The sequence below is a fragment of the Polypterus senegalus genome, chromosome 7 (assembly GCF_016835505.1).
Source record: "Polypterus senegalus isolate Bchr_013 chromosome 7, ASM1683550v1, whole genome shotgun sequence".
NCBI classification, from domain to species: Eukaryota; Metazoa; Chordata; class Cladistia; order Polypteriformes; family Polypteridae; genus Polypterus; species Polypterus senegalus.
In genome coordinates, this window is record NC_053160.1 from 8,314,923 (window position 1) to 8,327,286 (window position 12,364).

At 42.2% G+C, this 12,364-nt stretch overlaps 1 protein-coding gene across 3 annotated transcripts in view; it reads right to left on the minus strand.

Annotated features, from left to right (window-relative positions):
• bnc2 (basonuclin 2) overlaps positions 1–12,364 on the minus strand; it is an 803,167-nt gene that overhangs the window by 518,909 nt on the left and 271,894 nt on the right. The window lies entirely within an intron of this gene.

Genomic DNA, 12,364 nt, shown 5'->3' on the forward strand with positions numbered 1-12,364 from the left:
CTATTACACTTGTAATTATCATATATTACACTGTGCTCTTACACGTGCTTAATAGGAATAAACCGAATTAAATCAAACTGAATATTTGCACAAATTGAGCTCTGGGAGGTGAAGTGACTTACTCGGGGTCACAAATGGAGTGTGAATTAAATCTGTGAATATTCAGAGGTACAATACTTTACTTAGGTGAAAGCAGTGAAATGACTAGCTCAGGGACTTGTATTGAGTCACATGTGGAGACTGAACACTTGTGATTCTGTATAGCGCCTTTCATGGTTTACACCATCCATCCATCCGTTATCCAACCCACTACATCCTAACTACAGGGTCACGGGGGTCTGCTGGAGCCAATCCCAGCCAACAGGGGGCGCAAGGCAGGAAACAAACCCCAGGCAGGGCAGCAGGGCACACACACACACACCAAGCACACACTCAGGACAACTGCCAATGCACCTAATCTGCATGTCATTGGACTGTGGGAGGAAACCGGAGCAACCGGAGGAAGGTTTACACCATTTCAAATTTATTTTCAGGTACATTACTATCATTTGTATGCAGGTAGTTAAGGATCATGCATTAATTTACAGGTGGGCGTTATATAAGTGTCTTTGTGATTTAGTTTAACACCTATCATTGTTCTTTTAATAGTGAAGTGCTTTTAATTACATTGAACAAAACCGTGACCACTTTAGCTGGTTCATCTGGAGAGGCTAAGTAACCTGCTTGCCCTAATAGCTCAGCTAACCTAAATTTTGCTAGCATGGCCCTGCAGTTCTGAACACAACAATCTTCTAGTATTGTTATTCCATGGAAGACCCAAAGAGTGTCTGATTTAAAAAGAACATGTCGTAGAGCTGAGCGTAAATGGAGGAAAACTAAACTAACTATCCATTATGAGATATTGAAGGTTAAAATAACAGAATACAATAACACTGTCCGTCTTGAGAGGCGCTGCTATTTCTCTAATATTATAAATAACAATGCTAGTAATCCCAGAGTCCTATTTTCTACAATTGATCGTCTGTTAAACCAGGTAACACAAAAGAATGCCCCCTGAATACTTCCAGTGAAACCTGTGAGAACATTGCTGTATTTTTCAATCAAAAAATTAATGATATTAGAGATAACATAGTATATCTCCCCAACACTGCAGAACCTCCAAAGCCCAGGTACTCCATTATAAACAAATTAAATGCTTTCACCAGGATAGATTTACCTGAATTACAAAAAATAATCTCTCAAATGAAACCCTCCACCTGCGTCCTTGACCCAATACCAACAAGGTTTTTCAAAGAAGTATCAGGCGTGCTAATTGACAATATTCTAGACATAGTTAATTCGTCATTAGATACGGGGGTCTTCCCAGACTGTCTTAAGACTGCTGTAGTTAAACCCCTGCTCAAGAAAATAATCTTGACCCTCAGCCTTTGAAAATTTTAGACCCATCTCTAACCTGCCCTTCTTAAGTAAAATTCTAGAGAAGGCAGTCATTATGCAGTTAAATGACCACCTCAATAAACATGCTATTCTTGATAAATTTCAGTCGGGTTTTAGAACAAATCACAGCACAGAAACTGCACTCGTTAAAGTAGTAAATGACTTGGGTAAATGCAGACAGAGGCCATTTATCTGTTCTCATCCTCTTAGATCTGAGTGCTGCATTTGACACCATTGATCATAATATTCTTAGAAATCGCCTTAGTCAATGGGTGGGCCTCTCTGGCAGTGTCTTAAATTGGTTTGAATCCTACCTGGCAGGAGAAAATTCTTTGTTAGTTGTGGTAATTACAACTCAAAGACACATGATATCCGATATGGTGTTCCACAAGGCTCTATCCTGGGTCCGCTGCTCTTTTCGATCTACATGCTTCCGTCAGGTCAGATTATCTCAGGTTACAAAGTGAGCTACCACAGCTATGCTGATGACACACAGCTGTACTTATCAATAGCACCTGATGACCCGATTCTCTTGATTCACTAACACAATGTCTTACTGGTATCTGAATGGATGAATAGTAATTTTCTCAACTAAATAAAGAAAACTGAAATTTTAGTGATTGGCAATAATGGATTCAATGAGGTTATCAGAAATAAACTTGATACATTAGGATTAAAAGTTAAGACGGAGTAAAAACTTAGGGGTAATTGTTGACTGTAATCTGAATTTTAAATCACATATTCATCAGACCACTAGGACAGCATTTTTCACTTAAGAAACATAGCAAAGTTAGACCTCTTATATCATTGAAAGATGCAGAGAAATTAATTCACGCGTTTGTTTTCAGTCGACTAGATTACTGTAACGCACTCCTCTCAGGACTACCCAAAAAAGACATAAATCATTTGCAACGAGTGCAGAATGCAGCTGCTAGAATCCTAACTAGGAAAAGAAAATCAACACATTTCTCCAGTTTTGATGTCACTACACTGGTTACCTGTGTCATTCAGGATGGACTTTAAAATACTGCTTATGGTTTATAAAGCCTTAAATAATCTCGCCCATCTTATATATCGGAATGTCTGACACTTATATTCCAAATCGTAACCTCAGATCCTCAAATGAGTGTCTCCTTAGAATTTCAAAAGCTAAACTTAAAAGAAGTGGTGAGGCGGCCTTCTGCTGTTATGCACCTAAAATCTGGAATATAGGAATAGGCCAGGCTGATACAGTGGAGCACTTTAAAACACTGCTGAAAACACATTACTTTAACATGGCCTTTATAACTTCACTTTAACTTAATCCTGATACTCTGTATGTTCAATTCATCATAATAACTATTCATGGTGGCTCTAAAATCCATACTGACCCCAACTCTCTCTTCTGTTTCTTTTTCTGGTTTCTTTGTGGTGGCGGCCTGCACCACCACAACTACTCAAAGCATCATGATGCACCAACATTGATGGACTGAAAGCCAGAAGTCTACGTGACCATCATCATCAGGTCCTTCCATGAAAACCCTAAATACAAAGGGACTGTTTGATTTATGTTAGGTAGATTGCCCAGAGGGACTGGGTGGTCTCGTGGTCTGGAATCCCTACAGATTTTATTTTTTTTCTCCAGCTTTTGGAGTTTTTTTTTTTTGTCCACCCTGGCCATCGGACCTTACTCTTATTCTATGTTAATTAATGTTGACTTATGTTTATTTTTTATTGTGTCTTCTATTTTTCTATTCTTCATTTTGTAAAGCACTTTGAGCTACATTTTTTTGTATGAATATGTGCTATATAAATAAATGTTGATTGATTGATTGACAACAAGAAACTGAGGACATTAAGTGGCTTCTATAAAGCCTTGAATTCTACAGAAATAAAAGGTCCCACACTCTGTGTTTATGTTTGTGTTATTTTTTTTATAGCCTCTTAGTTCCAACTCCCCAGGTTTGATTCTCAGTTCTTTAACCGTCTGTCTTGTGGTCTTGTACTTTCTCTCCATTTCCACATTTTTTTTTTCCACAGGTTATTTCCCAGGTTTCATCCACATCACAGATAATGTGAACTTCTGCTGGGCTGTGGTCCTCACGCCCCTATATTGCAAAAATGGGTTAGAAAATGGGTGGGCTCAAAAATGGATGGATGCAGAAATATTTGGGCCCCAGACAACTGGGTACGTGTGGGCCCCTCTGCCTTCCCCCGGGTCCCCACATGCCAAGACCTTCAAATACGTATACAAAATGATCGAAATGTAGTTTATCCGACAGCGACAATGCTGCATTTATGAATACCATACTTGATGAGTTATCAAAGTTTGACTGCGAGAAGGAAAGCCAGTGCTAACGTAAGCTCGTAGCGGAATTGAAACAATACATTATTGAGATAGGCCTATGTATTATCTAACGTGTAACAGTACAATTATACCAATGCGATGAATAGGAGTAACATCTGAACATTTTAATATATACTAACAGTTAGGGTCATCTACATGGTGTACAATCAGTATGGTAACTTGCTGTATCAAACTTCAAAGTTTTCAAAAATCTGGGTGATCCAGAATCTTTAGTGATACACACAAAACCAACGCACACTTGTCACTGCTTTAAAACCAACAATAAACACCCAAGCGAATGAATTATCAAACTACGGAGACGGACTTCTGCTACACCATACACGTCAACATCCACGATAGTGCACAACAATATCGCTGTTGTCTGAGACAGAACAGCGCCTGTGTGTGTGAAACTGAAGTGTTCAATTACAGTGGCGAAGTCAATCCATTATCCACGTATCCTGTACAACAAACATACGACTCAACGTCAAGCTCAAGGACGTCGGCGTCGGCTCTCCTTTGTCTTTGAGAAGCGTACCGCTGCCGGCCCCCTTTGACAAGCGTGCTTCACACGACACGAGCACGATATCTACTTGCGTGGAGCGTGCGGCTATTAAAACACTCACTTGTATTGTTGTAAGCTAAATGATTTAACTTTTCTATTACATGTAACTTGAATAATTGTCCAAATATATATCTACGCGCACAACATCAGCATAAAAAAAATCAAGCGTGAAGGGGCCCGCTTCCGTTAGGGCGCTGGACCAGAGTCCCGTTTGTCCCCCTCTGGCGGCGGGCCTGATGGATGGATGGATGTATGGATACAGAAAGTGGTTTGGCATGAGTGTGTATGCTACTGAGTCCTGCTAGGGTTGCTTCCTGCAGTGTCACTTTGGCTGCAGCTCGTAGTAATAAAAAAGGTGAGAAAGACGGGAAAAGTAAAGATGATCCCTGTGACAATGTCATGTAGCACTCTAGAACCCACTTAGATGTAGTGCTAGGCTAGAGGAACCATCTCTGGTCAGCACTAGTGTTGCACAGTACTTTTTTAGTACCAGCATTATGCTAATTGTGGTACCAGACATTAACGTAGTTGCATACAGAAACCCTCCCACCCCCATAGCCCCCTTCTTCAAAGCAATATATGTATTAGCGCACTTGAAAACCCAAGGGGGACATCCTCCTCTCCCTGCTGTAACATGTGAACATCAGCGCTCTCAAAACACCGAGGAGGACATGCTTCATTATAGTAAGTGTATATCGGCTTGCTTGAAACTTAGATTAAGAAATGATGAACCTTGGATAGACCCTGATAGAACCTCTGACCCCATGCGAGCAGAGAGTCTTGAGATGAAGTGTTGTCCACCATTCTGCATGGTGTCCAAAATGTCTGGGCAAGCTTTGAATGGATCTTACTATATTTAATCTGTTAATGAGAAAAGAAGCACAGATTTATCATTCTAATTGACATGACGCAACGGGTGACATCTTGAATTGGAACTTGGAATCGATCATCTGTATTGGTACATCTGCCACATCAGTGCCTATCTGGTAGTCTTCAGTTTTGTCAGGACATAGCCTATCTGTCCCTAAATAGTGGTTACCTGGCCTGTTGAGTGAGCTTTAATACAATCCCACTGCAGTGCGGTTACCTACGCCTTATTGTCACGGGGCATATCCCTGCATTTTGAAATATTGTCCATGCTTTCTCTAAATTAGAATAGCTGAAGATATAAATGTCCAGTCAAAGGAGGCAACAACTTTTAACTTCTTCTATTAGATGCCTGGTCAGTGTCCATGTGAGGATTACATATTCCCCCTGTGTCTTTCTGGATGTTCTTCTCTGGGTACTCCAGTTTTCCTCCACTTCCATATTACACTGAATTATGATTCTACAAAGGCCAATCTGTGACTGTGAAGATGAGCATACTCATGACTATACCTTGTGGCGGACGGCTGGGACTCCTGGAAGCACCGGCTGAGGTACAATACCTCCCCTGGGCCACAAGAGGGAAGCCGCCCTGGTCTGCATGGGGGCCACGGTATCCGAGCTTAGAAGCTCAACCCTGTTGGGGCACGTGGCCACCGCCAGGGGGCGTCTGGAGGATTACGGAGCCCTGGACTGCAAGCACTTCCGCCACAACCAGAAGAGATTCCAGGTGCTCATGCGGTACTTCCACCACACCAGGAAGTGCCGTCAGAAGATCATCTTGAAGCACCTGGAGCACATCTGAGACGCTATAAAAGGGGCCGCCTCATTCCATTAGTCAAGCCGGAGTTGGGAGGAAGAGGACGGAGCTTGCATGTGGAGGAGTGAGGGTGGCAGTAAGAGAAGAAGAGAGAGAACAGAAGGGACTGAGTTTGGCTAGTTGAGCATTGTGTGGTGCTGCATAAGAGGAGAAACATGAGACGTGTGTGTTTTGGACATCTGGTGTTGTGACTGTCTGTGCACAGGGGGCTGTTTTACCACAATCTGCAACAATCTAGTAGGCCATCCATGTATGGTTCCTGACTTGCTCACTTTGCTGTTGGGTAGGTTACTGTCCCCAAAACGCTGAATTACATGAGGCAGCATTAAGAATGTTATGTTAAAAGACGAGCTTTAAGAAAGCCAACTTTCTGTTTATTTCATTCCATGTGCCACAAATAAAATATTGGTTCAGCTCCTGGATTTATGTATTTATCTTCTATAATCAAAGAGAATCTAAGACACTAATAATGTTAATGATTTGTAGCTCCATGTTCGTACAGCCATAGTTGATTAAGTCGTAAAATTCACTTGTCTGATGACATATAGGCGTCAACGGCATGTATCAATTAGAACAAGTTAGAAATGGGCCCGCAATTTGGGAAACCACAGCATGCAGGATATCTGGATATGATTAAAATTACATTTCTGAGTTACATCATCACATCCTTTGCGCCAGCAGCACCCCAGTCTCGGTGTCACAGCTGCAAGAGAATTTCACCAAGTTGCTGTGCCATCATTGACAATGGAAGTGAGATGGGCACGGTTTGCTACATGATACATTCTCCAGCCAATTTGTGCATTTCAGGGTTATATGAAACACTGGGCGCAAGGTGGAAACTAACCATGAATGGAGCACCAGTTTACCACTCAAACTGGAATCCTCAATCAGTATAAAATGTACAGCATGTCATTGAGATGTGGGTTGAAAACCAGAAAAACAAGACACAAATACAGAGAGAACATGCAAACTGCAAGGAAAGGACCAACCCTGGACGAGGTAACAGACCAGACCTGGACAAGCTTCAGAACTGGTTGAACACTTCGAAAAAGCAGTTTAATGTTGGAAAGTGTAAAATTCTACACAAAGGCAAAAACATCAATTATATGTACAAGATGGGGGACACTGTCCTAGAGGAAGCAGCCTCTGAAACGGATTAAGGCTTTGTGTCCACACAACATTTCCTTCATTGCGTAGAAGCAGAATTAAAAAGGCAAATAAAATGTTAGATAAAACTGTTAAATTTAATTCAAACTAGTAAGAGCACATCTGGTGTATTGTGAGTAGATCTGAGGCATCATTTATAAAAGTTCGACGGAAAAACAGCAAAATGCATACGCCAAAAAAAAATCAGATTCACAAAACCTGGAAGACACACATTTCTATGCAATTCACCATTTATGTCCATCCTGAAACATCCATTCATGTATGTAGCCTGCTAATCATCCTTATATACAACACTAGCGCTTCGCAGCGGCGAAATACTGCCTTCAAATTTTTATTAAGAAGAAAAGTAAACCTTTTTAAACTGAGGGAAAATCTACCAATAATTATTTGTTAAGGATCTCTTTGTATACCACATTGTGAGTTCGGCCCTCCGGTTGTAACATGACCAAGCTGTGCGCTGAGCTTACTCTGAGCATGTAACTTACAGTTGGCCATGTGAACAGTAATCTTGTTTCAGATCTCACAGCTTGGATTGCTGCTGTCATAATCGGTTTGAGTTTCATGGTTTGTTTCAATTACGACAGTATTTGCAGGACTTGTGCTTGAAGTGACATTCGGCATCTGTCAAGCGTTGTAAGTATAAAATCAGTTTCATCGATAACTTGACATCCAGCTTTTGAGAGTTAAACATTCATAAACATCAAAGTGTCCACTACTGAAATCGTCACCTGTGAATGTAAGATGTTTAAGAGGCATTGGCGGTTGTCGAAAGGTGTAAAATATTTGGCCATTTCGGTACACTTGAAAGCGACAACCGAACAATTCAGCGGCAGCCATCATCTTACATGCAGATCCATAGGTGAAGGGCTTAAGCATTTCACTCTTCTAGTGCTCCTGTGTAGTCTAATTATCTCCTGTACGTCATCAGTCGACACCTTGAACCTGTCCCAGTCATTCAATACACAAGACACAATGGATATCAAGAGTGAGCCTGATATGGCCGTGCAATATGTAACACAGAGAATGGAAAAGGCAGGTGCCATCTCCGGGCATGGAAACCACTCGGTAAGTGACAGTTCTTTGGTCGATGGTGATCACCTCGATAGACATGTTAATGGGGGTACGGTTGGAATGATAAAGGAAATGGGTACCTGAACAATGTAAAGTAAGTCTAAAATACCTACACAATAACTATAATCATAATAAACGAACAATAAAACAGCGGAGAAGCCGTGAGTTAAATAAAAAGTCTGCAGTTATCAGCAGGGAGACGTAAATCCCGTGGCGAAGCAAGGAAGGGAACGTAGAGACCGGAGCGACGGACGGCCTTATATAGGCAGGCAGCCAACAATGTGGGAGGCGTTGGGATGGGGGACCCAATGCCGCCTCACACGGTGACCGAGCTGCAGGCTATGGACGTATATATGTACGTAAGTAGGATTCAGTTAGCGTTGGGAACCCAGTACCAAATTTCTTAAAGACTTTTCAGGTAACAAAGACCGTTGGAAAGTTCAATATGGCGGCCGACAGTGGCGTCATACCACCGAAATAAGTACGTACATCGGTTTTGGTTAGCGCAGGGAAGCCGCCTACCAAATTTCGTGAAGATGGGGCCATAAATAAAGTTTAACATGGCGGACGTAATCGACCGTTATGACCGTTACGCGTAGAATGTCTAAATGAAACCTGCCCAACTTTTGTAAGTAAGCTGTAAAGAATGAGTCTGCCAAATTTCAGCCTTCTACCTACACGGGAAGTTGGAGAATTAATGATGAGTGAGTCAGTGAGTGAGTGAGTCAGTGAGGGTTTTGCCTTTTATTAGTATAGATTTGCAATCATGGTGCTGCAGAACTTTACTGGTTGTGGTTCTTCAACTGAGAGCACAAGATCATGTATGGCAGCGGTTCTCAAACTGTGGGGCTCAGCTCCCTGGGGGGCGCTGAAGCTGTACAAGGGGGGGCATCGAATAAATGAACAAGGCATCAAAATTAATTTTTTATATTTTTATTTCAAATTTAAATTTGCAAGCATATAATCAGAACGGATGCATTACAGTAATCCCTCGCTATATCGCGCTTCGACTTTCGCGGCTTCACTCTATCGCGGATTTTAAATGTAAGCATATCTAAATATATATCACAGATTTTTCGCTGGTTCGCGGATTTCTGCAGACAATGGGTCTTTTAATTTAGGTTACACGCTTCCTCAGTTTGATTGCCCAGTTGATTTCATACAAGGGACGCTATTGGCGGATGGCTTAGAAGCTACCCAATCAGAGCACGTATTACATATTAACTAAAACTCCTCAATGCTATAAAATATGCATCCCTCGTGGAGCTTGATTGTTTGCTTGTCTCTGCCTCTCTCTCACCCTCTCTGACATTCTCTGCACCTGACGGAGGGGCTGTGAGCAGAGGTGCTGTTTGCTTAAAAGATACTGACGCTCCTCTAAAAAAATGCTGCTTTATTGCGGTGCTCGGCATATTTAAAAGCACAAAAGCACACGTATTGATTTTTTGATTGTTGCTTTAATCTCGCTCTCTCTCTCTGGCGTTCTCTGCCTGGCGGAGGAGATGTGAGCAGAGGGCTGTTTGCACAGAGGCTGTTTGCTTAGAAGATACTGGCGCTCCTCTAAAAAATGCCGCGGCAAACTTAAAAGCACACGTATTGATTTTTTGATTGTTTGCTTTTCTTTGCTAGCTCTCTCTCTCTCTCTCTCTGACATTCTCTGCTCCTGACGGCGCACCTTGAAGAGAAGATATGTTTGCATTCTTTTAATTGTGAGAAAGAACTGTCATCTCTGTCTTGTCATAGAGGACAGTTTAAACTTTTGACTAAAGGGTGTTATTTCATGTCTAGAGGGCTCTAATAATGTTAACAGTGTGGGAGAGTTTATAAGGGCTTAAAATATATAAAAATAACTACACAAACATATGGTTTCTACTTGGAATTTTCGTCTATCGCGGGGGGTTCTGGAACGCAACCCCCGCGATCGAGGAGGGATTACTGTATAACTAAAATTAAAATAAAACATTTCTAAGGCATCGATCTAATGACTAACTGACGAGCGGCGCCGCTGCTGCTGCTTTTAAAGTCGTGTATTTTAAATCCAGAAAGTTCGAGATGTATCGGTATCTGTCGCGAATATTCAGGTAACAGTAGATAATGCGGCGTGACTGCACCACACTGGCAGCGTAGCCAATATTGCTAAATTGAGTTAAATAATTTACTGCGTATTCGGTTATTTTCATGATACAACTAACAGCGGTATAATATTTGTCGTAAGAAAATACGTTCGTCTCGCGCAGATTGACTTCGTCGGTGTCCTCGTTTACGAGAGTTTTAAAAATTAAAACATATTTAATCGTTTCTTTACATAAAAAAATTATTAAATAAGGATAAATAATGTATTCTTTGTTTTTGGGATTAGAATTACTACCAAAAACCACACAAGGCATTTTAACAGTTATTAAAGCACTTTAAAAAAAAATAAATAAGTTAGCCGAACACATCTTATGGAAGTAAAAATGATAGGATACTGCGACACAGCACGAGTATCATACCTTTGTTAGTTGTATCATGGATTATTCTCATATATTTTATATTATGCAGGGGGCACAGAATTATTCCAGGTAGAAAAGGGGAGGGAGCGCGAAATACGAACGTCTTTGAACCACTGATGTATGGCGTCATAGCAACTCTCCTCTGGTCTCTGGGAGTCCAGGAAAAGTATAAGGCACCATAGTGGGTAGGCACTGTCACTTGGTAGGTACATGTAATTATAGGATAATGAATAGCAAAAGGTCAAATGTTCAGCCAGTTACCTCACCAACAAGCCAGCCATCACGTTCACCACCGGCACGTCCGTCCAACCACAAAATAAATGAATTACGTTGACCCAGGCCACTTAGATACAACATTTGCTAATCACATCTTGGATGATGTGCATTATTGGAGTCTAACTGCTTACGGTTAACAAAAGCAGCTTCATTCTTACTAGGTCACTTATTGCTCCAATTACATTTGAAAAACTGGACACTGCTGCAAAGTGCCTTCTTATATTGTCAAAAACGTTTTTTTTTTTTGTGTACATTCACACCAACTGGATATAGGGCCACCCTCAGTTAATGGCTTCCAGCACAGCAGGCATGATGGGGTGAAGCTTGATTGAAATATATTACTGATCTGTCGGCCAGTCCCCTGAGAAGTGACAACATGCAGGTGATATAAACTAACAAAAAACCAGAATGGTTTCTCAGTGCCCTTTAAAAACCAACTAAAATAGAGTTAAAAGTGGCACCGTGGCGCAGTAAGGAGACTTGGGTTCGCTTCCCGGGTCCTCCCTGCACAGAGTTTGCATGTTCTCCCCGTGTCTGCGTGGGTTTCCTCCCACAGTCCAAAGACATGCAGGTGAGGTGCATTGGCGATTCTAAATTGTTCCTGGTGTGTGGGGATGTGTGTGCACCCTGCGGTGGGCTGATGCCCTGCCTGGGATATGTTCCTGCCTTGCACCCTGTGCTGGCTGGGGTTGGCTCTAGCAGAGCCCTGTGTTAGGACTGTGGTGGATGGCCGGCTTCATATTCCGGCCCTCACCCCCAGGCCGCCAGGAGGAATTCTCCGAACAGCATGGACGGGCCCTGAATTCCAGCAGGGCCTCATGGACTATGTAGTTTTTATGCACAGCCTTGCTGGATATCTTGGGGAGTCACCGTCAGGAGGCCCGTGGACTCATATATGCCCTATAACCCGGAAGTGCGTCATAATCCCGTGACAGGAAGAAACGACGTGCTTCTGGGGTGAAGACACGGACTATTTACCCTGACCCGGAAGGAATAAGGATTTGTGGACTGTTGGGCCGGAACACCTCCGGGTCAGGGAGTATAAAGGACTCTGGGAAAGTCCAGACACTGAGCTGAGCTGGGAGGAAGGGTAGCTAAGTGTCTGGGAGAGGCGGATTGTTTGATTGCTAATTACTGTGTGAACAGTGTAGAGGGGAAGGTGCTTGGTGCACTCACTGTATTAGAAGAAAATAAAAGAGTCGTGGACTTTTACTTGGAGTTTGGAGTGCTACTGAGGGTTCAAGAGGTGGATCAGAACCTCTACTGCGACAGGATATAGCGGGTTGGACGACGACTGACTGACTTTTGAGGTGTAATATGCTTGTCAGATTTTCTCCAGCCGTCTG